The 22,288-nt window shown below is 43.1% G+C and overlaps 1 protein-coding gene across 1 annotated transcript in view; it reads right to left on the bottom strand.

Moving 5' to 3' along the window:
* Nucleotides 1-22,288, bottom strand: part of RNFT1 (ring finger protein, transmembrane 1) — a 104,753-nt gene that overhangs the window by 21,491 nt on the left and 60,974 nt on the right. The gene's annotated exons all lie outside the window — the stretch shown is intronic.

Raw genomic sequence — 22,288 nt, forward strand, 5'->3', positions numbered from 1 at the left:
AACAGCTTGACCTACTGTGGCTTGTTGTCGTGATAATACGTCTACACAGTAGTGTCTAGTGAATGGATATGGTGTTGACCATGTAGCTGCTTTACATATTTCAGCTATTGGTATATTTCCTAAAAAATCCATTGTTGCACCTTTTTTTCCGTGTAGAATGAGCTTTGGGAGTAACTAAAAGCTGTCTTTTTGCTTTGGTATAGCATGTTTGAATGCACCTTACAATCCATCGTGTTAAACCTTGTTTTGACATAGGATTGCCTGTATGTGGTTTTTGGAAAGCTACAAATAGTTGTTTAGTCTTTCTAAATGGTTTAGTTCCGTCTATATAGTACATTAATGTCTAATGTATGTAGAGCTCTTTCTGCCACAGAATCTGGCTGTGGGAAGAAGACTGGCAGTTCCACCGTTTGATTTATATGAAATGGTGATACAACCTTTGGTAGAAATTTTGGATTTGTTCTTAGTACAACTTTATATTTATGTACTTGGAAGAAAGGGTCCTCAAGAGTAAAGGCCTGGATTTCACTTACTCTTCTTAAAGAAGTAATTACTACTAGGAAGGCAAATTTCCATGTTAGAAATTGAATTTGACACAAGTGCTTAGGCTCAAATGGTGGTCCCATAAGTCTTGTAAGCACTATAATTAGATTCCAAGAAGGAACTGGGGGTGTTCTGGGTGGAATGATGTGTTTTAAGCCTTCCATGAAAGCTTTAATGACAGGAACTCTAAATAAAAAGCTATGTTGTATATTTTGTAAATATGCTGAAATTGTAGTAAGATGTATTTTTATTGAAGAAAATGCTAAATTAGATTTTTGTAAATGAAGTAAATAACATACAATATATTGTATTGACGCTATGAGGGTCTATATTTTTAGATTGACAGTAATATACACATCTTTTCCATTTGTTTGCATGGCACTGTCTAGTAGTGGGTTGTCTTGCTTGCTTAATAACTTTCATACATTCTGATGGGAGTTATAAATATCCAAACTCTGACCTCAGGAGCCAAATTGCTAGATTGAGTGTCTTGGGATTTGGATGCCTGATTTGACCTCTGTTTTGTGTCAACAGATCTGGTCTGGATAGGAGTTTGGAGTGTGGTACTACCGATAGATCTAATAATGTTGTGTACCACGGTTGATGTGCCCATGTTGGTGCTATGAGTATCATTTTGAGTGAAGTTTGACGCAACTTGTTGACTAGAAACGGAAGGAGTGGGAAAGGGGGAAAAGCGTATGCAAATATCCCTGACCAATTGATCCATAGAGCATTGCCCTTGGATAGGGGATGTGGGTGTCTGAATGCAAAGTTTTTTTTTTTTTTTTTTTTTCGCTTGTTGCAAACAGGTCTATGTTTGGTGTTCCCCACTTTTGAAAGTATTGTTGAAGTACTTGAGGATGAATATCCCATTCGTGAGTTTGTTGGTGATTTCTGCTGAGGGTATCTGCCAACTGATTGTCTATCCCTGGAATGTACTGTGCCAATAGATGAATTTGGTTGTGGATTGCCCAATCCAAATTTTCTGGGCTAGAAGGGACAGTTGGGATGAATGTGTTTCTCCCTGTTTGTTGAGATAATACATGGCTGTCATGTTGTCTGTTTTGATAAGAACATTCTTCTGTGTGAGAAGAGGTTGAAAAGCTTTGAGTGCTTGAAAGACAGCTAATAACTCCAAGTGCTTTATATGTAGCTGTTTGTGTTTGACATCCCATTGCCCTTGAATGTTGTGATTGTTTAGGTGAGCTCCCCAACCAATCATTGATGCATCTGTTGTAATTATGGTCTGAGGCACAGGGTCTTGAAATGACCGCCCCTTGTTTAGATTTGTGGAATTCCACCACTGAAGGGACATATATGTTTGGCGGTGTATCAACACTAGATCTTGAAGTTGACCCTGTGCTTGTGACCATTGTTGTACAAGGCACTGTTGCAAGGGCCGCATATTTAGTCTTGCATGTGGAACAATTGCAATACACAATGCCATCATGCCTAATACTTTTATGACCAATTTGACAGTGTACTGTTGACCTGTCTATTTATGCCAATATATTGTGAAAAGCTTGTATTCTTTGCGTATTTGGACTTGCAAGCACTTTTTGAGTATTTAGTATTGCCCCTAAATACTGTTGAATTTGCACAGGTTGTAGTTGTGACTTTTGGTAGTTTATGGAGAACCCTAGCGAGTGCAGGGTTTGTATTACAATGCGCATGGTTTTGACACTGAGTTTGACTGTTTGATTTTATTAGCCAATCGTCTAGCTATGGAAAGACATGAATGTGTTGTCTTCTTGGGTAGGCTGCGACTACCGCTAGGCATTTTGTGAATACCCTCGGAGCTGTTATTCCGAAGGGTAACACTTTGAACTGATAATGCTTTCCTTGAATGACAAACCTGAGATATTTTCTGTGCACTGGATGGATCGGTATGTGAAAATACACATCTTTGATGTCTAATGTTGCCATGAAATTGTGTTGCTGTAGTGGGATAACATCCTGTAAAGTTACCATGTGAAAATGTTCTGACCGGATGTAAAGATAGAAGGGCCTGAGGTCTAATATTGGCCTGAGGGTGCCATCTTTATTGGGAATTAGAAAGTATAGTGAATAAACTCCTGTTCCTATCTGGGACTGTGGAACCAATTCTATTGCTTGTTTGAGTAGTAGAGATTGGACCTCTTTTTGTAACAGAACTGTGTGTTCTGTGGATATTCTGTGTAACCTTGGTGGAATATTTGGAGGAGTGTTTATCAATTCTAGGCAATAGCCATTGCAGATAATTGATAGCACCCAGTTGTCTGTGGTAATATTTTGCCAATTTATGTGGAACTGTTGTAGTCTTCCCCCCACAGGAGATGTGTGGAGTGGAAGGGAATGAGGTAAGTCACTGTTTTGGGTGTTGTGCAGGCTGCTTAGAGGCCTGGAATTTTCCTCTATTTCCAGGGAATTGTCCTCTACATGTGCCTCTAAAACTACCACGTTGATATTGTGGTTGGTACGATGGCTTTGTCCGAGAGGTTGATGCCTCTGAGGGCTGTGTTCTGAAACCACCTCGAAACTGAGATTTACGAAATGACCCCCTATATGGTGCAGAGTAGAGTGCCCCCATTGCTTTTGCTGTGTCAGAGTCCTTTCGTAATTTTTCGATCAATGTGTCTACATCTGGCCCAAAAAGATGCTTTTTGTCGAAAGGCATATTCAACACAGCTTGCTGTATTTCTGGCTTATATCCAGAAGATCGGAGCCATGCATGCCTACGTAAAGTGACTGCTGTGTTGACACTCCTAGCAGCGGTATCTGCTGCATCTAGGGCAGATCTTATCTGGTTGTTTGTAATGGCTTGCCCTTCCTCCACTATATGTTGTGCCCTTTTCTGGTGTTCTTTGGGGAGATGCTGTATTATATCCTGCATCTCGTCTCAATGGGCTCTGTCATAACAAGCTAATAGCGCTTGCGATTTGGCTATTCTCCACTGTTTTTCTGCCTGGGACGCAACTCTTTTCCCTGCAGCATCGAACTTCCTGCTTTCTTTATCAGGAGGGGGTGCATCTCCTGAGGACTGACTATTTGCCCTTTCCCTGGCAGCGCTAACTACAACAGAATCAGGTGGTACCTGATGTGTGATATAATCAGGGTCAGAAGGTGCAGGTTTTCTAGGTGTTATAATGCGTGCCTTTACTGGTTCATTAAAGATCTGATCTGCATGTTTTACCATTCCTGGGAGCACTGGGAGGCATTGGTACCTAGAATGAGTTGAGGATAATGTGTTGAATAAAAGATTCTCTTCTAGTGGCTCTGTATGCATGGTGACCCCATAATATGCTGCAGCTCTACCTATCACCTGGTTATAGACAGTACCCTCCTCAAGTGGTGATGGTTTAGAGGGGTAACCGTCTGGATCATTACTTGGAATGTGATCAGGGTCATAAAGATCCCATGGATCAGCAGTGTCCTGTTGTGAGTCATCTGAATGAGTGGGTGACTGCATTGGTGTAGGGCTGGTGGGAGGAGAGGTAGGTAGGTGGGGAGAAAGAGGAGGAGAAGACTGAGGAGGTGGTGGTTTCTCCTTCTGTTTTGGCACTTTAGCTGGAGGCTGCATAGTGTTCAATTCCACCTGAAAAGCTAGCTTCCTCTTTGTTTTTAAAGGAGGTGCTGTAATAATTCTCCCTGTTTCTTTATGGATGTGGATCCTGGATTGCCTTTCATCCATAATTTGTAGAATTGGTTCTACCTCTCTGTGTATGTTGGTCTTTTCGGCTCCGATGCGTGCTTTTTTGGGATCGAACAAGATGATGAGGATGAAGGTTTCGGCTCCGAAACTGGCTTTCTTATTTTCAACTCTGAAAATTGATGTCTACTGGAGTCTGAAACTGAGCTTTTTGTTGTCTCCGAGGTTTTCGGAGGAGTGCCCTTTTTCGGTGCCGAACTGGTCGGTCGGTCACCAACTGTCTTTTTTTGGGCCAAGCCATGGCCTCCCAGCAGTGGCGTACCCAAGGCCTTTTGTTTTTTCTTTTGTGAGGGTGCAGGGGCAGACGTACTCACATATTGTCCGGCTGTGACTGGTCTGTCTTACTCGGATTCCTGCTCGGACTCCGAATCTCGAACTGAGACTGCTGTCTGCATCAATTCTTCCTCTTCTACGTCGAGCTGTTCCCCGCTCTTTAATGCTATTTTGAGCCTTCTTGCTCTTCGGTCTCAGAGTCTTTTTCGATTGGAAGGATTGAAAGACCTCGCAGTTTTCCTCCCGATGGTCTGGGGAAAGGCAGAGGTTGCAAACCAGATGCTGGTCTGTGTATGGGTACTTCGCGTGGCACCGAGCACAGAATCGGAATGGAGTCCGATCCATGAGGCTTTCCACGCAGTCAGCCCAAATAGGCCCGAGTTGGGTGAGGGCGCCCGAAGGGCGAACAAAGTTGTTTTCCCGACAGTACTGCTGTGTCGATGGAAGAATATTAACCCGATCGATACAATACCGACAAAAAGAACGTTTTACAAAGTTTCCGAATCGAAATCTCAGAGCGAGGGGAATCACGTCCGAACCGGACGGCGGAAAGAAAACAATCTAACAATGGAGTCGATGCCCATGCGCAATGGAACCGAAGAAGAGGAATCACTCGATCCTGTGACTCAAAAAACACTTCTTCGAAGAAAAACAACTTGTAACACTGCGAGCCTAACACTAGATGGTGGACTAATGCACAGCATGTGTATCTGCAGCTACACATGCCATCGAACATATATAAATATATAAATAAAACCTAGTGGCAGTCACAATTAGGTAGTTCTAGTTAGGACCGAGTTTCTATATAAAAAAACGTTTTTTACTTGCCTATATCTTTGGCGCTGCTTCATTAATCTTCACAAAACTTTCCACAACAATTTGACAGTCAGTTCAACTGCTGCCTGGAAAGTTTCAGGGTGATCCGTCCAGGGGGTCCGAGAAAAAGGGGTGGGGTCCCATAACATGTTTTCCCCATTCATTTTTCCATATGGATTTTGAACAGCAATAGCACCAAAACTACCAGACGGAATTACACCAAATTTGGTAGAAAGATAGGTCCTGGTCAAGAAAGAGTGCTTATTTGTTTTGGTGTAATTCCATTCAGGAGATTGAGAAATTAAGGGGAAACAAATTTGTATATCTGGGGGCGCAAAGCATCCGTGAGTTCCAGGCGAGTTCCAGAAAAAAAGTAAAAAATAAAGAAACAGGGCTAGGGTACGAACCCCACTGCACCAAACACCCCCCACCCCCCACCTGCCACAGCCTCAGGGATCACCCCCTCCCCAGGGCTTTAATAATAAAAAAAAAGTGACGCGGGGTCTGTTTCGGACCCCCATTAGCCCTGGGGATCACCACCTTCCTGGGGCTATTGTCATTGGAGGGGAGCCACGCAGCCCCCCTCCAGGAGCCACTGATGGCCTTTGGGACCACCAACCCACAGGGCCGGCTTCTGCTATGTCTCAGGGTTATAGTTAGAGTTACCTCATGCAACTATAACTCATGCCCTAAGTTGACCATAACTCGTGCTTTCGCCATGCACTACTAATTACTCCACAAATTACTGCACTCATGACATCTTTAATAACATAATTGATAACATCACTGTAATATTTGACGAAAAAACTGAGCATGGAGGGTGAGCGAGTTATAGTTACCTTAGGGCACAAGTTATAGTTACTTGAGGTAACCTGGAACTATAACATGTGAGTCTAATAATAACTTCCCTGTAACCTTTGGTTTTTTATGAGAATTTCTAGTTTTTTTGTTATTTTTTTTTTTACATATAGTAATTTTCATTACTATACATTAATCCAACCACCAAAGGCAGTGCGCAGCGGCAGTTGGCCACAGGTCAACCCCCTATAATCACCCAACCATGCACGGCCTTCACCTGTGCGAAGTGGAGTTTGCCTGCAAGACCTGGCCTGCAGCCAGACCCTGCAGGCAACCCCCCTAACCATCCAACCCCATGCTGTGCACAGCCCTTTGGCCATGCGTAGTGGAAGCTGGCCACGGACTCTCTAGGTGTCAGAATAGGTGTGAAAGGGTTATCTTGGGCTGACAGTGGCTGTTAGTGTCTTTCTGGGAGTGAAAGTGTGTGCGCAGGTCTGTGAGTGGGTGCATGAGTGGGTCAGTGTGTCTGTGAGTGGGTGCCTCAGGGTCTGACTGCGGCTGGACTCGAACTCTCGAAGCTCAGAGCTATTCTTTTTTTTTTTTTTTTTTTTTTAGCCCTTTAGCTCTTTATGGGCTATCTGGGGCCGCAGGGAATCTCTAAAGCGCTTCCCTGTGGTCCCTACATGTTTGGTATTTTTTATGTGATAATGTGCCCTTTATGGACTATCTAGGACTGCGGGGAAGCCTCAAGACCTCCCCACAGTCCCACTGCTTCAGCAAGCAAGGAGCTGCTTTAAGTAGCAGGTCCCTGTTTGCTGAAGCAAAGCTTTCATCTCTGTACCCTGCACGCATATCTGTGTACAGGGAAAAGAGATTAAAACTCTGCTTTGTGGCACACTTAATAGTAATGAAGCCCCGTGCAGGGGCGGCCGTTACCTGGCAGGGGGGTAGGTGGTGCTCCCCGGGGCAGCAGGGGGCAGGAGAGGTGGCGGTCTCAGAGACTGTGGTGGAGGCCTTGACAAGTTTGCCGAAGGCTGTTTTTGAACCATCTGAGCCACAGGGGGAGGCCGAGCTCAGGTGCTTCTTAAGACTGGCTAAGTTCTACTCGTTCTTTCTTCCCAATTTGCCAAAAGGACTTTTCCACTGTGATCTTATAAATAAAGGAGAACGATTGGTCTGGAGGAGGTAGTGTGCCCAGAAGGTGAAGAAAGAGACTGCCACAGTTGTTCCACCTGAACCTGTTAATACCAGGGATCCAATTGTTGCCATTGCTAAAGCAAGTACTTATGGATTTGGTGCAGTTCTCCTTCAAATGAGGAAAGGAAGAGAAGTAATAGTGTTTGGTTCTAGGTGAAGGATGGGGTGAGAAGGTGCCATACTCAGCCACAGGGAGGGTGAAACTTGTATACATCAGTGGTACACCACTTCAGGCAGTACTTGGAAGGGAACTAATTTGTTAATCAGACTGATCATTAGCCTACAGTGGAGGTGGGTCCCAAAGGCAATGTAGATGAGAGGAAGTCTGTGTGAGGAGAAGTTATTTTTTGCTTAAAAGGCTAGAGATTGGGGAAACAGTGTTGTCTACTTGACAGGCTTGTCAGCTTTGCCAAAAGAGGAATGGAAGGTAGACACTGAGGAGGAGAACTGTGCAGAGCAAGAAGAACGTTAACAGAGGATGATCAATGTGCAAGGGAATAAACAAGAAGGAAGGAATATATGCCCACATGGCAGACAGGATGAAATTGGACAGTGGCGAGGGCAGGCAGTTAGGCTTATTGGGGGTTCCTAAAGGTATGAGGTTGAAGTGTTTGAGTTTGGCATAAGAAGAGTAGATCTTAAGAAACTACAATTTAAATGTATCAGAATGAGAGAAGTTTAGAGCAAGTCTCCGATGTGGAAAGAGGAGCAAACAATAAAAGCAATTCAGAGGAAAAGTCCGAAATAAGACCGCTAAACAGTGAAGAAAATGAAGGGGCTGAAAAAGACTTCATAATCTGATCTGTTTAGGTTGAAAAAAGGCAGAAAGATCTTCATCAGGATCTAAGGAAGCAGGAATACAAAATACAGAGCAAGTAGAGTTCAAAGGTCTAGACACAATTGGAAAAGCTTCTTTGGAAGGATTGGAAAAGCTTCTTTGGAAGGATTGAAAATTGCTGGTGGGAAAAAAGACAACTTAGTTCCATGACCAGCAGCTTTTTTAAAGTTACACTCTGAAACATAGTTTAGCCTGGCTGGAGATCACGAAAGCTTAAACTGTTGCAGCTCACTGTTGTACCTAGCTGCTGATGTGTGAATCTTCGCAGATCTTAGTTTATAATGGATGCTATAGTTGAGCATTGTCACCAAACAGTGGACAGGGTCCCTTACACTCAAGGGATCCTATGTGATAAGTGGAGGTAACATTGATGGAATAGTTTGTCACCTAATCCATGTGGAAGGCACAAATACAACCCACATTAATCTCATAACTGACATGCAGTCCGAAAACACTGGTGGTGTTATGATTCCATGATTCTACCTCTAGGGGTGCTGTACGTGGAGCTCTAAGAGCCTGACAATCACCACTGACACACAGCCAAGGTCCCTGCATGACATCTGCCTGCTTCTCATTTCAGTCTTGAACACATTGAAACCCATATATTTGCAACCATAGACTACAGATCCTAGAATGCACTGCCAAGTATTCACAGAAACCGGCATCCACTGTGTATTTCGTTACTAGGATTAGTCCTGTTGTTCTTCAGTAATGGATTTTCTCCTCTCTGACTTGTTAGAGATGGGACTCGCACATACCTGTGACTAGCCTTGTGCTGCCAAGTCATGTGACTCCACCCTGGACTTGCTGCTGCCTGGGACTGTATATAAGCTGCCACTGACTGAAGCTCCTTGTTATTTGTATTGAAGTTTTAACCTCTGTGTACCACAACTCTTGTTGCTTGCTTTCATAACCATTTCCTGCCTTGCTTCAGCCAGGGCCTGTGTCTGTTCCTGTGCAGCTAGCTACAAATGTACTTTCAGCCCTGCTGCATTTTTCTTTCTTTATTTTCTGCTTCTGCTTTTTCTCTCAGACAGGTGCAGCCCCTGGGGCTGCTTCCCTTCAAAATGTTCTTAGTGTGCTCCTCCTGTTCCTGTTATAATTTTCCATTGCTTAGTCCTTCTTTTTGTCATAGCTGTTGTATTTCCCAAAGTCTCCTAGCTACTATTACTTGTTTATATGCCATTTTCTGTGTTTCTTTTGTAGTCTAATTCCCATGAAGTTCCACATTCTATTATTTACTACAGTTCCTAGAATCCTTGTTCTTTGTGTTTGAAATTCCCATTTGTCCTCCAGTTTTTCCTACAATGCCCTGGTCCTGACTATTTGCTAAAGATCCTAGGCTCCTTTTTAGTGCTTGCTCAGTGTACTTCTCTTGGGATTTTGTGTCTGGTACGGGTGCTATTTTGTCCTCACTTATGTAAGTGTATTCCTTTTTCACATGGTTGGCTCCTGGTTTTCATCCTCACCCGTTGCCTTGTGTAACATGTAGTCTTGTGTGCCTTAACCGTTACAGTGTGTCGTTTCTATTTTCTTAGAAATCACCACTGTCTCCTGCTGGACCCATAAGGACTTGTCCAGTGCACAATTCTTCTTTGTGTCCCCAGGGTCCAGATACAAAATCACGTCAGTCTCCTCTCTATGAGGTTTGCAGGGTGACTACCTGTAAGAATAAACTTCACAGAGTTTGGCGTTCCTGTTGCTGTGGGAAGTTATGAGTCTAACCTGTATACAGCCATAGTGGTAACCCAGTGTGTTTGTCCATTACTGGTTCGGTTCCCTGTTTGTTCACATTAAGATCCTCTTCCTGTGCTTTACTCTGTGTCTGTTCTTTATTGGTGTATGCCTTGGCATGTTCCTCTGCATTGGTACACTACTTCTTGAACTTAATGAGTGCTTCACCCAGAGCCCATAACAGTAGGATGGGCTGCCAATAGTACAGTTTTCAAAGTATACCTATTACTACTCCTGGAGACGTATCTAGATTATGTGAGCACTTCAAGCTTGCAGCTCTTAAAAAGAACCATTGGTGGAGAACAATAATTAAACCATTATGTTCAGTCTAAGATACTAAATGCACTCTATAAACCCCTATTTGGTGAATATTCACTCTCTCCGTTAAGTCTCCATATGTGTGTCCTTGTGTGTACAGTACACAGTCATATTTTTTTCTAAACATCAAACGTTTGAAGGGAAATGTGTGGAAGATAAAGATTAAGTTTCCCTCTTTTTCAAGAACCTTGGCTACCAGCTGAAGACCTTTAAACATGTCATTTTAAAAGTCAGCAGCAAAATAGATCGACAACACGCCAAATAGTCTTCGTGCATAAGCAAATCAAAAGATAATTATTAACATATATCAAGGTCTTACTACTGTAAGGCACCACCTTGTGGCAGATTTTATAATAATACTACCACTGTCATGTGGTCTGCAAGAAACGTATTTTTAACAGTGGGGATCACACCTCACCACACATGAAAAACTACTTCTATAGTTCCTACCTGCGAACAGTTAAAGGTGACAAGCAGCTGGCTGCAGCAGGGGGCATGAAGAATCTCTTTCAGCACAATATCTTGTTGAAAATGTAGTCCAATCTTGTAATAAATGTATATAAAAACAAACTGGAGAGGGAAAAATATGAAAAACAGCCATAACATTTCTGTCTCTAACATGGCGCTGAGGTTTCTTTTAAATACTGCTGCAAACTCAGCATCATTGTTACTGCCACTCCAGATCTGGAGAAAATCTGTTTCTAAGAACTAAGATACCTTAGTTACTGTGACCTCACAAGTTCACTGTGAAGTCACTTCTTCCCATATAGGCAAGGTGATGACCAGACAACCTCTGAAGGGGGCAATATTATGTGCTAGGAAATAGGCAGTGCTACAGGGGCTTTTGTAGGCAGGTTAAGAGCACTTAAGTAAAAAAGATCTGAAGTTGGCAGTTGAGCTGAATTCCGTATTAAGGGTCAAGCCTGTTAGAGCCACAACACAGCTGCAACAAGCACTCTTGTGATTGGACACTAACCCTTAACCTGATTGTTTAAGCTCAAATTTGTAACGTTCATGCACTCTGCAGGGCAGGTGTCGTAGGTGTCCTCTAGAAGTTTTTAGGCTCTCAGACCACAGGGTGATTGCGCAGCCCAGACAAGGCATTCCGTGTTAAATGGATAAACCAGTGCAGCAATGTTTTGCAAAATCAACTGTTGCTTGAGGGTGACATTTCAAAGTTACTAGTGGGATTCAACAAACCTGGAAAAATAAATGCAGTATGAGAAGTTTCCTAAACTTATGTATACCTATGTTGGAGCAACCATAAAGCAATGTAAAGTTCTAGTTTTCTATTAATCCTACTGAAGATTGTCTAGGAAACTCTGGTACACAAAGGGCAAGAGATGTTGAATCTGTGCTGAGAATGTAGAGGGCAAGGAGAGAAGATCCATTTATGGACCATACAGAGTAGTTTAAAGCACCCACATTTTTTGTTAGGCAATGCACTTCCCAATAATAATAAACAGTAAGTACGAAATTTTGTTAAGACGTTTCAGTGATACACAAACAAGTGTCCTTTTACAAGTTACAAAATAAATAACTTGTATATATTTACCAAGTCAAAGCTACATGAAAACAATACAGTTAAAAAATAGCTCAGATTAAATAAAAAAAACTATAAAGAAAACAATATAATGATGTGTTTTTTTAGTGGAATTTAACAATATGGGAACCGTGACCGTAAATATTGGAATGCAGATGGAAACAGTGCATAGCCTATATTTCATAAGCTGGGTTTAAAAAATTTAATTCACACTACCTTTTATGCTGGGCTTACATGCATATTATGTAATAATTCATTTGGTTTGCATAACTGACAGCCACATTTGACAAAATATTTGTACCTGACCAACTGTGACAGTTAGTTTTCACACCTATCCAAAAAAAAGAGAGAAGCTTGTAACTCTGGTTAGGGCTTGGCACTTACCAAGCAAGGTCCCCTTCGCATTGAGAAAGTGAGCCCAAGAGGTTTTATTCTGAATAAATTGTTTCTCTGCTGTAAACACATCTCAAACACTTGCTTCAGCCTCTTCTTCGAAACTATCAAGCTCTAACCATTTAAAAATGCCTCTGGGTCAAATGCAGGCTATACTTTAGTAACAATTTATTATGCTTTTATCTTGTCTTGAATGCAAAACTTGTTTTTTCACTCTTGCTTAGGTCTACTAAACAATGATCAGCAACTGAGTGATTACCATGTCTAGTTAATGAGGATAAACAGTTTTACACCTTATTAAATAACACAAGAGAATACAACCGCAACTCAAGGCCTAGGCCTCTATTCCTGCTATTGCGAGTTCCATCTGCAACCCATGCCCTTCAAAACTTTTAAAGTCTGGGATGCTTTAAAACAAGACCTGGGCAACCGAGAATAGCAACTGGGACAACTATAGGAAAAAAGGTTTTCAATAGAGGGCTACTTTTAAAAACACCTTATTAACTGGTAAAGTGATAGAGACAAGTAAGTGTTGACAATACCCCTTGGGAAAACTTACTGAACATGGTTACTGGAAACATTTGGGCGTTGTCGATTTATGGTTGGAAATTACTCAAATATTTAAGCACTGCAACCACTTGCAGTTTTAGGTCATACATTTTCCACACAATTGGTGGTTTTTATTGGCCTGTTCGCAATACATATGTTTTGGTAGTATTAATATATGATATAGTTGCTTTGAAATACTTTTCTGAAGCCTCCACAGACTGTGCACCTCAATAGGTGTAGAATTAAAAATGGCAAGATATGTGGTATATAATAAAGCATTTCCATGCACGCCATTGAGTTTAGGGGGATTACATTTAGCATTCTATAGCGTAAATTGTGTAGGGATAGGAAGAACAAGGTATCCTGCGAAAGGCTACTTTGTATTTTACCCTTACATTCAGGAGCTGCCATGCCCAAATCATCAAGCTTTCCTATGTAACATCTGTAATGCCATCATGGCCAGGGCTATAATTTCCACCATCTCATTGGTATTTATCAGGGGTTGTTCCCAAACTACAGAGTCGGAGTTCTCACAGAAAAGTAAGTGCCCAAACTGCCCCAGGCAAGATTCCCATTGTAGGCTTGTTCTGTGCTCCTCCTGAGGTTCCCTAAGACCAGCAAATCAGTCACCCATATTTTCTAAATCTTCTTGGAATTCTCTTCCGATTCTTCTTTAGTATGACCTCAGCCACTAGGCTGCAGGTCGCCTTCACTGACAATTTTCTTTTGCTTTTATATTCTTTACTGAGGACTCTATTGCTCCAGGCCCTATTTTCCATCCGAGAGATTCTTGCCCTTCTAATTTCCCTCTGTGGAGTCTGTATTCACAGTCAAACTAGCAATTATGAGTATCACTTATGAGTACCACCCTCTCCCAGTCACAGCTTCGACCTTTTCTTCCATCTTATTCTTGTAGTTACAGATATCACCAGATCCCTTACAGTGTCATAGTGTTTTCCAAAGTTCAACAACTTGATCCCAGTTATGAATCTTCCAGTCTTTGGTAAACAATAAACCTTGCGTCATTGACTGCTGGAGCTATAACACACTTAACTGGCGGGTGGTTACTACTCAGCCAGGGAATACTGACAGTTTTGTTTTTTAAACACTACACTAGCTAGTACAAGGTACCAGCCACAAATGAGTTAATCACACATATTAAATTGATACTTTCCTTCTCTGTGGTTCCTCATTTTTAAACCACACAAATCCATGTTGTTGGTTGGAAATTACAGACTATTGTCGGATTCTTAAGAAACAATTAAGTAACATTCTTGTCCAGCTAGGGGGTGACGTCTGATCCTTGAGAAATAAAAGGTATTTACATCACATGCTGCTACAGAAAGAGGATGTTTGTATGTACCTTGTGCAAGCCATAGGATGATCACTAATACTAGTTCCAACTCTCCACTATATTTAGCAAACCTTTTGCCATGTTAACTGTTCAAGTGCCCAGAGTTCACAGGTGATGAAAGTACTATGTTCCTCTAGATTAAGCATGTAATTTCTGTTGCATGATACTCCATTTAGATTATAAATGTACCTCTAGACTACTTCAACAAGCTCAATGTGGAATATCCAAAGAAATATACTGTTATTGTCAAGAGCTCAAAATGCTGATGCAGGACTGGCAAGGAGATTGAGAAAATGTGATCACAGCAGCAATAGGAGCTGCGAATGTCACTGGTTACCAGTAACAGAGGTTGTGCCTCAAAGTATGTCTTATGTTTGAACCACAAGTTAGTCAATGGCAATGACAGCATCATTTAGCTCAATCCATCACTACACTGTGGGTAGATGACCAATGACCCAGAACTATGAAATTATTGCACTAGAGTTCATACTTTATACCCAGTCAGGACTTGTTTTTATACAGGCCCAAAACTGCAGAGTTTCTAGTGGTTAATCTGCCGTTGAGTGGCATTGTATACTTCGTAAAGACCCAGCTATGCATCATGAGCACATTCCATTTCTCTTCAAATCATCCTTAGCCAAAAAAATCAGAGGTTGGGAGCAGGCTGAGCCCTAGAAGCAATTTATTCTGGAAAGCTTTCTGTAAACTTGCACACATCAAGGCACAGTTAAAATAATCAGTTTTGATGGGAAGTAGACTTTATAATCTGATGCCTTTGTACAATCAGCTGAAAGACAATCTAGTCTTATTGAAAGGTAATACCAGAGGCTGTGAAACAATCTGATACTTCAGCACAAGTTGAATTTCTCTGAAGGAAAATAGACTATAAGTATCATTGGCACGGAAGTGATAAACATGAATCAGTATGCCATACTTTATGGGCCGTCAACACCGACCCGTTCCTCCATTGTTAACCTGAAGAGAAACACTTGTGTCTGTTTCAGATTACATGGACAAGGTGGAAACGGGGGGGTGAGGGGGGAAGGAGGGTGTAGCAGTAAAGGTTGTGATTCAGGACTAGGATGTCAAATAAGTTGCTCCTCATAGTGTATTTACTGGTAGGCAGAGTTATTTGTCATGGAAAACATACCTGTTCTACAGCTCCAACAATACACTGGGCTGTTCTACTGGGAACCCGGACATTATTGTGCAATTTTCAACCTTCCCAAAGCTGAATAATACCAAGAGCTATAAAAATGCATCTGAGAAAATACATTGTACTAGTGCAGTGAAAACTATTAGCCCCAATACCACACTTTCAAGGATTTCCAAAGTCTAATTGACACAGGACCAAATTAGGCCAAGAATAGTATATTAGTACTCCCTTCTCTGGACTCAGGGTGAAAATACTTTGATTTGGCTCAACAAAAGCTGTGTTCTTCCAGACCCACTCTGCAAAACCAGTATATGATCAATTTAGCCTTCCAATTTCACATTCCCCAACCATGGTTTTCTAGTTTCCAGTTTATATTTCTGGCAGTTCCTTGAGCCCTTTGCCAGTGGCACCAGAGTACTTTGTAGTGTTTGGTGAACCCAGAACAGTTGGTGTTCACTTATGTTGCTTGTGTGGCTGGATGCTGCCTTACGGGGGAGTTACAACAGCAGCTCTTGGGCTTGCTTATTCAGGCCTACTGTAGCTGGATGCTGCATTTTGTTCATCAGTGAACAGTGCTGTGGTTAATCCTCAGAAAGGCCTATCAGTTTCTTAAGAATTATCACACAAATTGTCTTAGTAATTATCACACAAATTTTCTATCACTAATACTTTCTTTGTCAATTCTTGTTTGCAGACTTTAGTGAGTGATTTTCATCTAGGGCTCCTGTAAGTCACCATTTAGTGCTGAGACATAGTCTTCCTTAATTTTCATTTACCTTTATTATTTAGCCCCTATTATTTAGCCCTATTTAGCTCCTCAATTTAGAGATGTATATTTCGCTTGGCCTTGTAAAGTTCTTTGTTCACTTCATTGGTATCTTGTCTGTAATCTCTTTGCCAATGTCTGTCATGCCATCAATATGCAGCATTCCTCTCGCTTGCTAGGACGCCCCTCTAAATAGGACCTTATATACTGCTTTACTGATTGTGTGCAGAAGTGCAGTTAGTTCAAACATTAACTAAATGAACAAGTTACTTACCTTTGGTAATGCTTTTTCTGGTGGATGCAGTGTCTACCTGTGTATTTCTCACCTTTTGAATAATTAAATGGAAATCTTTTCTTTCTAGATCTCCACGTCGACGAGGACGTCACAATGAAACGGCTCCAATGCGACTCCGTCTGATGTCATCGGAGGCCATAAGGAGTCCTCGCCGGCATGCTGATGTCAGTTTCACCCACTTTTTTACTGTGCCTTTGAGGCAAACAGATGAACACCAATATCACAAGCACAACATATGTGAACTCAATACAATTATATATATGCACCTCTTCATAAACATACATTCTGTACATAGAACTTGCCAGAAATACATATATACAAACAATTTCATTCTTCTAACCAGACAGGCGACGGGGAGGAGGGTGTAATATTAAGGAATCCACAGGTAGATACTGTATCCACCAGAAAAAGCGTTACCATAGGTAAGTAGCTTGTTCTTCTGATGGATACATCTACCTGTGGATTCCTCACCTTTTAACTAGAGGGGAGGAAACCTATTAGTCAAACCCTTAGGAAACCTTAGAACTACAGGGGACTTAAATAAAGAGGGTTGGTCAGGTAAACAAATAAATGCCAACAGTGCAGATAGATAGCCTTTCACTGTCGCAACTGCACAACCTTGTTGTGCCAAGGAGAGAGCAAACTGAAAAAAACACTGGACAAATGGGCCTTTAAAGGATCAACATGCCTCTCCCCACACCATTTAACAAACTTGGCCCATCTACCATCATAGACAGTTTTGATGGAGTGTCGCCTGGTCGATAATATAACATCCACCACTTCTGGGGAAAGAGAAAAGGAATTCAGATTGCTCCTTTCAATCTCCAGGCATGCAGGTGCAGGCTCTGGACGTGGGGTTTTAGAACCTGCCCCTGTAACTGTGGGAGGAGGTCTGCCCTGTGAGGGAGAGGAGGCCACAGCGAGAGGTGAAGGAAGTCTGTGCACCACACCCTTTTTCGCCAATACGGGGCTATTAATATGACTTGGGCCCAGTCTTGACAAATCTTCCTCAGAACCCGAGGAATCAAGGGTATGGGAGGAAACGCGTAAAGCAGCCGGTTGCTCCAGCTCAACTGAAGCACGCACCCCCCACTCCCTCCCCCAATCCCTCTTGCATTGAAAACTGGAGACTGCAGAAAGATGGGCAGTGCGGGTTCTTGTGAGTGGCAAACAGGTTTATCTGAGGCGTGCCCCATAACTGGAAGACCTGAAGAACCACCTCCGGATGGAGTTGCCACTCGTGGTTGGCGGAAAAGTGCCGGCTGAGACTGTCTGCATGTACATTGAGAACTCCGGTCTAATGGTTTGCTACTATGCAAATCCAATGGTCCTGAGCCCAGGACCAGAGCCGCACTGCCTCTCTGCAGAGAAGATACAACCCTACTCCTCCCTGTTTGTTTTGCGGTAGAGTTGTCTGTCAGAACTTGAACCGACTGTCTGTGAAAGGAAGGGAGGAAGGCCTTGAGACCCAGAACTCAAGATTGAGCCGTAAGACTGATGTGAAACATCTGTTCTTCTAGAGATGGAAGTCCCTTGATCTCGAGATGCCCCAGATGTGCTCCCCATCCTAAAGTGGAAGCATCCGTTATTACTGTGATCACCGGATATGGAGGCCAAAACAGCCTCCCTTGTGAAAGATTGCAGTCCACACTCCACCACTGAAGATCCACTGCAGTGTCCCTGGAGACTCTTATTGACTCCTTGAGAGCTCCGTTGTGTTGAAACCACTGATTGCAGAGGCACCACTAGAGAGCCCTTATGTGCCAATGTGGGTGAGTGATCAAAAAAATACGGGAAGCTAACAGACTGAGCAGGCGTAAGACCTTTAAGACTGGAACAACCACTCCATTCTGATTCATAACCTGAATGTCCTGAATCCTCTGAGGAGGGTAGGCATGATTCAATGTTGTTTCCAGTACTGCTTCTATGAAAAAAAGGGGCTGAGAGGGCTCCAGGTGAAATTTGGGCACGTTTAACCAAAAGGCCAGGTTGAACAACAACTGGGTTGTTACCTGCAAAATGATGCAGCACCAAGTCTGGGGACTTGGCTTTTATCAACCAATTGTCCAGGTAAGGAAATACCAATAATCCCCTCCTTCTGAGATGCGCTGCAACCATTGCCATCACCTTTGTGAAGGCTTGCGGTGCGGAAGTAAGACCAAAAGGAAAGAAGGAAGGACCACAAACTGGTAGCGATGTATCCCTACCATGAATCGGAGCTACTGCCTGTGTGACTGCAGAATGGGGGGGTGAAAATATGCATCCTGCAAGTCGATAGACACCATCCACTCTTTCTTATCCAGAGCAAGAGGCACCTGAGCTAGGGTCAGCATCTTGAATTTTTCCTGCTTGAGGAACCAATAAAAAATCCTCAGGTCCAGGATGGGCTGCAAACGACCATCTGTCTTGGGGATCAGGAAATATCTTGAATAGCATCCCTGACCCTCTTCCTGCTCTGGAACCAACTCCACTGCGCCCTTTAAAAGCAGATTTTGTACTTCCTGCTGAAGCAACAGCAGATGATCTTCTGAACAAAAAGTATGCTGGGGAAGGGAGGGGGAAAACTCCCAAAAGGGAAGGGCATATCTATTTCCTACAATACGTAACACCCAGGAGTCTGATGTTATTGACTTCCACTCTTGGAGAAAATGAACTAACCTCCCTCCCCACAGGCAACACATGCTGATGAAAGGGAAGAGAACTAGGGCTGCTTTCCTGAAAGGTTCCCAGCAGAGGAGGATGAGGAGGAGGAAGGCTGCTGGGCAGCACCATGTTTCCTAAGTCTCCCCGACCTCTGTATGACCTATAAAGAGGGTTGGCAGGCTGTTGACCCTGGAACTGCTGCCTCCCACAAAAGGAGGAGCTGTGGCCAAACCCCAAAAACCTACAGAACGGTCTATGGGTTGAATAGAATGACTGAAGACCTAAAGACTTAGCCGTAGCCTTGCTCTCCTTGACCCTTTCTCCAAACAATCTGGGCCCGTCAAAAGGGAGATCCATCAAGGTGGGTTGTACATCAGGAGAAAACCCTATACCCTAAGCCATGAATGTCTTCTGCTAGCCACCGATGTACCCATGGCTCTGGCAACAGAGTCTGCAGTGTCCAGGCCTGATTGGATGCCCTGCTTAGTTGCTGCCTTACTATCCTGCAGCAGCTCCTTAAAATGTTCCTGCACATCTTGTGGCAGTTTGTGAACCAGCTTCTTAGCAGAGTCCATCAGTGCATGGATATATCTGCCCAATACACATGTTGTTTTAACTGATTTCAAAGCCATGCTACATGATGAAAATACCTTTTTAGCAGGCTACTCCATGCGTTTCGATTCCCTATCTGAAGGAGCCATGGGTAAGGGACCAGGAGCCGCTATTGAAGAACAAGAAGCCTGTACTACCACTTACAGGTGACGGATGCTGACTAAGGAATGGCAGGTCACCTGGCGCTGCCCTATACCTTCTGGCAATTGCTTTGGAAATAGCTGGAGCAGGCACAGTTTTCTGCCACAAATCCAGAACCGTCTCCGACAAAGCCTCGTTAAATAGCAGCAAAGGTTACGATGTAGCAGAGGAGTGGAGAACCTCAGCCAGCATATTGGACTTTAGATCTGATGTGGGTAATGGCAATTCCAAAACGTCTGCAGCCTTCCTGACCACACCATGATAGGTAGTAACTTCTGGAGGAAGATTACCCCCAGGTCACAATAACTCTCACTCGGGAGAAGTGTCCAATCCACTTCCCACCTCAATACCCTGAAGTCCATGAGAATGTAAAGGGATCTCTCCTTCCTCTAAATCTTGTTGCTCCTCCAGATATTGGTGCTCCCCCAACAGCCTCAAGGCCTTCCTTTTAGATCTTAATCTAGACTCAAATTGTGGCGTCGATAAAGAGTGCGTCGACGTCAAGGATGTTTGTTGCGGTGCTGGTGAAGCCACTGGTGCCAGGATTTTACTCCAGGAAGGAGTTGAGTGACTTGATGCTGGACGAGTATTATCCGAAGTCGGTATCAGCGCAGTCATCACCGAAGGTGATGGAGCTGTGGGCAAAAAAGGCATAAAAGCAGCCTGATTATACAGCACTGGGAAGCCCAAAATAAAGGCTAAAGGACCTGTGGGGCCCGCAGGTGCACCAACGGGGGCCATCACCCTGTTAAAAATGCTGAACATAGCATTTAAAAAGGCAGATGGATCTGCCCCAGGAGTCAGGAATACTGCACATTCTTGTTGAGGCTGGACCTGACTTGACTCTCGCTACTCAATCTCCAGTGGTGTAACAGGAGAAAACTGCGCCGCAGGACTTGAGGACGATGCCAAAGATCTCAACCAAAGACGGCACGAGTGACATCTCTGGCGACTTTGGTTGCAGAGAAAAAAAAGGGTGGGGCTCACCTCCCAGGTCGAATGTCGGCGAGACTTGGAAGCTGGTGACAAAGTCCTCGGGCTAGTATCTCGGGAACAGCGACACCGAGAGCTGTGGCAACACCCTTCTTATGTGATCTCCAAGACCTATGAGAAGACAACTCCCCTCAATGCCCAGATCTTCGACGCCCTGCTTCTCCTTTTTGGCCTTTGCCAAGAACAGTTTGCTTCTCTTTCCTTCAATGCCTTTGGGTTCATACTCTGGCAAGAAGAGCATCCCCCAAAGTCAAGATCGGAACTCCGGCACCAGAGGCAATTTTCGTAAGGGTCAGTAACTGACATATGACCTCCAAACTCTCGACAAGGCTTAAAGCCCGACTTCTTCAGCAGAGACATTGTAGCATGGAGAAACTCAACAAAGAAGCTCCCTCAACACAGTAAAACACCTAGAGAGGTAGAAAAACTATTAGCGTTGAAGGCACAGAAAAAAGGGAACTCACGTCAGCATGCCGGCGAGCACTCCTTATGGCTCCAGTGACTTCAGAAGGAGTCGCATGCGGAGCCATTTTCATTGTGAAATTCTTGTCGATGTGGAGAACTAGAAAGACCAGATATATGTTGAACGCTGGCGCATTGAGAGCATTCAAAAGGTGTGGAATCCACAAATAGATGTGTCCAACAGAAATATGCTATGTAAGCAGTTTGACCTGCCAGGGTTGTCTTAGGCAGTAACTGCTTAGGTCGAGCCATACATGCAAGCTGAACAGAGAAAACAGTGGCATGGCTCAGTTTAACCTTAGTATTACTAAGGCAATAGAACCGTGAGACTATCAAAATCACTTCAATGCTCCCAGTTGAACCCAGGGCTCAGGTCTGAAGGAGTGTCTTTTTCGTAGGTGCGTTATCACCTCATCCAACTCACCTAAAGTATAAGGTTAAAACTGTCACCACTCTTCATCCTATTCTCTTCTACGAAGGACAAATAAGCAACAACACACTTAAACTACCGACTTAGTGACGGGAGATCGCAGTAGAAACAATCTTTAATAAAAAGATAATGGGCAAAACCTTGGGACAAATTTCCCGATATTAAAAAAAAAAAAAAAAAAAAAAAAAACTTAGAAATCAGCAGTGGGAAACAAAAATCCCCCAGAAAAAAAAAAAATCGACCAAGCACTATTTATATGCTATTCTTGTTAAAACAACCATTTATATTTAAAGGTCTGACCCTCCGAAACACTCAGCCTTCTCAGCTAAACAAAAACTGTCAAACGTTTGTCAACCAAAAGAAAACAAAACAAAACCTGTAGTCGTGAATGCTTTCTGTAACCTAAATTTGGAATAACTAATTGGCTTTTGGGGGCTCAAATTCCTGGGGTCCATTAAACTTAATACTCCAGTGGCTAACAAATATTAAATTCTCTTGGTCCAAGATGTTTCCCTTTTCCATTCTGAGCAAACGCTGAGAGGAATGCTCCAAGGGCTTAGAAGTGCTGTTTGGTTTGCAGCAACATTAAGTTCTTTGTTAATATGCACCCCTTCCTATATTGGTAATCACATACCTTGAGGGACCCTTCTCATTTACTTGGGAAACCTTTCCCTGTCTTTAAGTCCTGCTTGTGCTCAGAAGTCAGTGCTGTGGCACTACACTATGGAACTGGCAGCACAATAGAA

Source organism: Pleurodeles waltl, chromosome 3_1 (genome assembly GCF_031143425.1).
Source record: "Pleurodeles waltl isolate 20211129_DDA chromosome 3_1, aPleWal1.hap1.20221129, whole genome shotgun sequence".
In the NCBI taxonomy this organism is placed as follows: Eukaryota; Metazoa; Chordata; class Amphibia; order Caudata; family Salamandridae; genus Pleurodeles; species Pleurodeles waltl.